The 6,432-nt window shown below is 47.8% G+C and overlaps 1 protein-coding gene across 3 annotated transcripts in view; it reads left to right on the top strand.

Moving 5' to 3' along the window:
* The first annotated feature begins 734 nt into the window (after positions 1–734).
* Positions 735–6,432, top strand: part of CNOT6 (CCR4-NOT transcription complex subunit 6) — an 85,296-nt gene continuing 79,598 nt past the window's right edge. For 2 of the 3 annotated variants that reach the window (XM_008015551.3, XM_008015549.3), the window contains exon 1: positions 735–837. The gene's annotated coding sequence lies outside the window, so the exon portion shown is untranslated. Of the gene's footprint in view, positions 838–1,702; positions 1,808–6,432 lie in introns of all 3 variants that reach the window. The other variant, XM_008015550.3, reaches the window with a different exon arrangement.

Below are 6,432 nucleotides of genomic sequence, written 5' to 3'. Positions count from 1 at the left end.
GCTGAGGCAGGAGAATGGCAGGAACCCGGGAGGCGGAGCTTGCAGTCAGCCGAGATCGCGCCCCTGCACTGCAGCCTGGGCGACAGAGCAAGACTCTTGTCTCGAAAAAAAAAAAAAAAAAGTGGACCACCCGAGGCGGAAAAAGAAGTAGATGAAAAATGGAGGAGCGCCACAGAGAGGAGAAGACAGAAGTGCCAAGGCAGGAAAGGAGCGAGGAGAGCGGGAACAGAAGGAGACGAAGGATGGACGGAAACAGGACGGGAGAGGCCGGCAGCAGGGCCCGCAGCGCGCCGGACCGGACCACCGTTCCTCAGCGCGGGGGCGAGGGGCGGGGCCTAGGCCGCTGCGGGCCTCGGCGACCCCCGCGCCGAAGGCCGGATGGTTGCGCCCAGCGACGGCGGCCAATGAGCGGCCGGGATGTTGGCGTGCCGGCGGCGGTCCGGGCGCTCGCTGGCTGAGGGACGGCGGCCGCCGCCATGATGCTTGTTTGCTTTCAATGAAAACGAGGGGGGCGCGGAGAAGGCGGCGTCGGCGTCGGTGGCGGCGGCGGCGGCGGCGCGGAGGCGAAGGCAGCGGCGGGCGCAGCGAGGAGGGCGAGGCCGGGGGCCGAGAGGGCGGGAGGGCGTAGTGGCGGCCCGCCGGGGCGGCTGAGGCGGGCGGCTGAAGCGGCGGCTCTCGGAGGGGGAACAAAGAGCAGCGACTGAGGCGGAGAGGAGCGGCGGCGGCGGCGCTGCAGCAGCGGGCGGGACTGGTATGGTGGTTCCACAGGTCAGACCCCGCTGCGCTCACAGGGAGGAGGCGGCGGCAGCGGCGGAGGAAGGCGGCGCACCCCGAGAGGTGAGCGAGGCAGGCCCGAGGCCCGCCGGGGCGCCGCTTCTCTCTGCGGCCGCGCACGGACCGCCCCGTCGGCCGGCCTCGGTCGCGGGCAACTTGAGTTTCGTGGGCGGCGGGCTCGCGGCTCCCCGGGCTGGCGGCTGTGGGGGGCCCCTCGACGCGCCGCGATCCCGCCCCGCCCCGGGCCGCGCCCCCGAGCCGAGTCCCTGCCGGGGGGCGTTGATTGACGGCGGCGGGCGGAGGGGAGGGGAGGGGCCGGCGCCGGGCTCTGAGGTCCCGGCTGGTCCCGGCTGCCGTCGCCGGAGGAGGCGAGTCCGTGTCCCGGGACTCGGGGCCAAGACGGTGGCAACTTCGGAGGAGCGGCTCTGTGGGTGGCGTGTGGAACTTCGCGCTCCGTGGTCGCAACTACTGTCAAGCGGGAAACCCGCTGCTTACCGCCCCCCTAAAATGTTCTTAAAATGCAGTTTAACGCAGATTTTGGGGGAGAGGACGGGGTGGATTACAGGTTAAAGCCGCACTTAGCATGCAGTGAAGCGGTTTGTTTTAGAGTACTGCTAAGGACTCGGAGATCGCGCTGGTTTCTAGAAGCAGTTTTCTCTGGGAACCCAAATTGCACCCCTCCTTTTTGTTTTTCAACACGAATCGTTATTTTCTTTGGAAACTTCCTTTGACTCTTTACCTCCTTCGCCTTCCGCGAGGAGCCTGCTAACCAACACCTGTAACCTTCAGTGTTTAACTGTTACTGCCATTGACAACATCGTGAATGGTCATCTCGCTTGACCTTCTTGGATTTGTTGTTACTGTGTTAAGCTGATGTGTTTTAGATAATCTGCTTGAATTTGAGTTCCCATACTTACCTGTTTTCCAGGTGGATTGTCTCATTATTAGTCTTGAATCTTCTTGCCTACTTGTATCTGGGAATTTAACTTTGAAGAGGAAGAGAGTGAATGTGAATAACTGAAAAAATAAAATGGTGTGTAGTAGCACTTTGTATTTTTTACAGTGTACTAGCATTTATCACTCCAGAACAGATTTGTAGGCTGTAGGAGTAGATGTGGGCCATTGATCAAAAGGGTGGCTTTTTTGGAGAATTGCTGTTAAGACATTTATCACAATCTTTATTTAATTTATTTATTGTTTTTGAGACAGGATCTCACTCTGTCACCCAGGCTGGAGTGCAGTGGCACAGTTCTTGGCTCACTGCAGCCTTTGCCTCCTGGGTTCAAGCGATCCTTCTGCCTCACCCTCCTGACTAGCTGGGACTACCGGCAGACACCACCACGGCTGATTTCTAAAGTTTTTGTAGAGTCTTGCTTTGTTGCCCAGGCAGGTCTCCAACTCCAGAACTCAAGCGATCTTCCTTCCTTGGCCTCCCAAAGTGCTGCAATTACAGGCATGAGCCAACATGCCTAGCCATCACAGTCTTTAGAATGTCGTGACTTTTAGAGTAAAATTAGAATAAAAATGGCTTAATATCTTTAGATCTGTGATCTACTCCAGGTGTTTTGTTTTAAACAAAATATTTGAACAGCTGCTAATGAGAAAACAGACCTAGAAAGGTGGAGGTGACTTGCCCATGATACTGTAATTACGAGGGGAAGAACTGGGTTTGTGTGCATGTGAGAGCACACGAGTGTGTGACCTCATTGCTAGAGGTTTGTTCTTTTGGGAGGGTAGAGGGTATTTTAATGGTTAGAAGTTATTTCAGGTCACTTCTTAGTAGGTGAACAAGATGCTTAATGAAATGGTCAAAAAAGGTTATGTAATTGCCAAGCATGATGGCTCACCATGTAATCCCAGCACTTTGGGAGGCTGAGGAAGGAGGATGGGTTGAGCCCGGGTGTTTGAGACCAGCAACACTCTGTCTCAGAAAAATATGAAGTATTTAAAGCCTGTGATAACTGTCACAACGTAGTGAGACCCTGTCTTGATCAGTTTTTAAAAATGGTGACAAAAGACATAGATGTTCTTGTGAGACTGAAGATTTTCTCTGAAAGCCAATCATTAATTTCCATAGTGTCTTGATAGTGGTGATGCAGCCTAGGCAGCTCCTTTTGAATACGCCTGTTCAATTTGTAGGTATTTTCAGGTTTCTTAAATGTTGTTGGCAAAGTAAAACTACAATTATTGGGAAATTTCAAACTGTTTTCTTTTGAGCAGACATAAGGTTGGTTTATAGAACTTGGTCCTAACTACAAATGTGTAAAGGCATTGTAGGAATTTGCCCACTGTACCTGTAGTTTAAAAGTATGCATTTTATGCCAGGTGCGGTGACTCACACCTGTAATCCCAGCACTTTCGGAGGCCAAGATGGGTGTATCACCTGAGGTCAGGAGTTCGAGACCAGCCTGGCCAATATGGTGAAACCCTGTCTCTACTAAAAATACAAAATTAGCCAGGTGTGGTGGCGCATGCCTGTAATCCCAGCTATTCAGTAGGCTGAGGCAGGAGAATTGCTTGAACCCGGGAGGCAGAGATTGCCACTGCACTCCACCCTGGGTGACAAGAGTGAAACTCGGTCTCAAAAAAAAAAAAAAAGTATGCATTTTGGTTAATGCTTAGACATTCCAGTACCCATATTTGCCTTCTTATATTCTTTAAAGCATAAACCTTTTTCGTGGTGCAACAGAAAAGGATAATATATGTAAGACATACTGAAATAAATGGTTAAGGCAGCTCACAGCTATATTCGTTGGGCCATTAGGGGAGAGGGATCAATATGTTCAGCACATTTAGAACCCATTCCGATATGTAAGTAAGGTCCACTGATTTGGGAAGCTCTGCTTTAAAGCATTTATCACTTTGGAAAAGTCCTAATAGGCTCAGCTAAAAATGTATGTTTTACTGGGAAAACCAGAGTTGGATTTGTGGATATCTTTATACCCATTACTCAAGGTAGTCATTTTACAACAAAGTGTGATTAATAAAACACTATGTATCTGAAATTAAGAATTGCTGAGGCTGGGCGTGGTGGCTCATGCCTTTAATCCCAGCACTTTGGGGTGGCCAAGACGGGCGGATCACCTGAGGTTAGGAGTTCGAGACTAGCCTGACCAACATGGAGAGACCCTATCTCTACTAAAAATACAAAATTAGCTGGGCGTGGTGGCACATGCCTGTGATCCCAGCTACTCGGGAGGCTGAGGCAGGAGAATTGCTTGAACATGAGAGGCGGAGCCAAGAGCACACCATTGCACTCCAACCTGGGCAAAAAGAGTGAAACTCCGTCTCAAAAAAAAAAAAAATGCTGAATAAACTGTAAACATATACTGTATGCATAGCTGGGGTGCATTAGAGTATAATGGAATGTGCTGTATTTTGGTACTTGAATAAGTAGCGAGGTTGGGGGTTATTTGATCCAAGATGGGGACTCATTTAGGCTGTCTTCACTTTACCCTTCTCTGGTCTTTACCTCTCCTTCATCCATTTATATTTTCTTGGTAACTTAAGTTACATGTTAAGGTATGTACTAGTCACAGTGTTTTAACACTGAGAATTCAAAGACAAATAATACTCTAATTTTGCCCTCTCATAGCATATAGGCTTAATAGGTGCACAGAGTGCTGTGGGAGAACGCAATAGAGAATGATTAAACTTGCGGAGGGTGTGGGGGCAGTTTACGGAAAATAACACTGAATAGGAATTTGCCAAACTGGGGAGAGGGAGTCATGTTAAACAGAAGAAACTGTGGGTACACTGAGGTGTCAAGTGTTAGGGTAAGACTAGTGATAAGGTGTTATTGGAACAGTGCGCATGACTCGAGATGAGCCTGCAAAGGTGTGTCTGGTCTAGATTTTGAAGGACCATGCTTGCTAAGCTAAAAGTGAAGTTTCTACCTGTATCTTACAGCAGAAGAGAGAGCCAAAATATTTTTAGCAGGGGAGCAAGGTGATTTAGAGATCACTTTGGCATCCCTGTGGAGAATAGAGTGGAAGCCGTACAAGTATATATTTGAGGTATTATGGAGTTAGTGACTTTGGATCTATTTTTTCTTTTGGTTTTTCTTTCTTTCTTTCTTTTTTTTTTTTTTGAGATGAAGGCTGTCTCTGTCACCCAGGCTGGAGTGCAGTGGCATGATCTCGGCCCACTGCAACCTCTGCCTCCTGGGTTCAAGCCATTCTCCTGCTTCAGCCTCCCGAGTAGCTGGGATTACAGGCTCCTGCCACCATGCTGACTAATTTTTTCGTATTTTTAGTAAAGACAGGGTTTCACCATGTTGGCCAGGCTGGTTTCAAACTCCTGACCTCAAGTGATCTGCCCACCTTGGCCTCCCAAAGTGCTAGGATTACAGGCGTGAGCCACCGTGCCCAGCTTGGATCTATTTTTAACTTGGATATGGTGTCTCCTCAGTCTGTGGTCCCTTAAGGGACTTTAGGGCTATGCCCAGTTGCTCTATAATACAGGGTCATTTAAAATCAAAATGTCAGTATGTTTTGGAAGAAGTTAAAAACAGTCAAAGCAATGAAAATCATAAAATAGTACTCGTGAAAGTTCAGGTGTTGAGAACACTTGTCTTCTGAGTTAGGCTTAGGCAGGCTATAAACCTTAAGCTGGAAGATTCAACCCTATTCCCAGTTGAAATCAAAGCCACCAAGCTTAAAAAGTTATCAGTATCCTGATGGTTTGCTAGGATATGCGTTGTAAACATTTTGTGAAATTTTGGGATGACAGTTTCCTCTTTAGTAAATTATTGGAATTGGAATAGTGAGACTAACTTAAAGTCTAAGAAGTTCTCATACAACTGTTAATTTATACAGTCAGTTTGCTGTAAAGCAACATACAGGTTCCTAAAAAATCACTCCTTTGCAGAGTTGTGCAGTAGAAATGACTGACAAATGGGGTTGTCAGTGAAACATTTAAAAAAGGAAGGTTTATCAGTGAAACATTTAAAAAAGGAACCTGGTAAAAATGATAGAACAGTTTTACACGTGTTGAATGGTTAAGAAATATATAGATACTGTAATAAATGTGGCATTTTGCCTTGAAAAGGCCTGGTTTGCTTGTGGAAAGGGATGTCAGAAAGGTTGCTGCTTGTGAGTTACTGTGAAGTGGTAGAAGAATTACCTATAATCAGATGGAAGGTTGTAACACCAGAAGCGAATAGGTGTGGCCCTTAACACGTAGTGAACTGACTTAGCTGGTAGGTGTTTGAAGTGTGTTTCATGTATTTCTACACAGTTCAGTTCGACTGGGTGCAAACTTTCTCCCTTCATCTAGTGTTTACGTGACAAAATAGCACATAAATAAACAAGAGGTACGGCTTGTGCTCAAATTGTTCTCTAATTTGTGTATCAGTTACACTGGAACAAGTTCACCTTTTCCTTTCTTTTTTTTTCCTTTTTCTTTCTTTTCCTTTTCCTTTTCTTTATTGACAGGGTCTCACTCTGTCACCCAAGCTGGAGTGATGATGACTTGCTGTAGCTTTGACCTCCCAGGTTCATGCGAGCCTCCTGAGTACCTGGTATCACAGGTGTGTGCCACCATACCTGGCTGATTTTTCTTATTTTTTAGTAGAGATGAGGTCTCTCTATGTTGCCCAGTTTGGTCTCACACTCCTGGGCTCAAGCAGTCCTCCCGCCTTGGCCTCTCAATGTGCTA

The sequence above is a fragment of the Chlorocebus sabaeus genome, chromosome 23 (assembly GCF_047675955.1).
Source record: "Chlorocebus sabaeus isolate Y175 chromosome 23, mChlSab1.0.hap1, whole genome shotgun sequence".
NCBI classification, from domain to species: Eukaryota; Metazoa; Chordata; class Mammalia; order Primates; family Cercopithecidae; genus Chlorocebus; species Chlorocebus sabaeus.
This window is presented reverse-complemented; position numbering and strand designations above follow the sequence as displayed.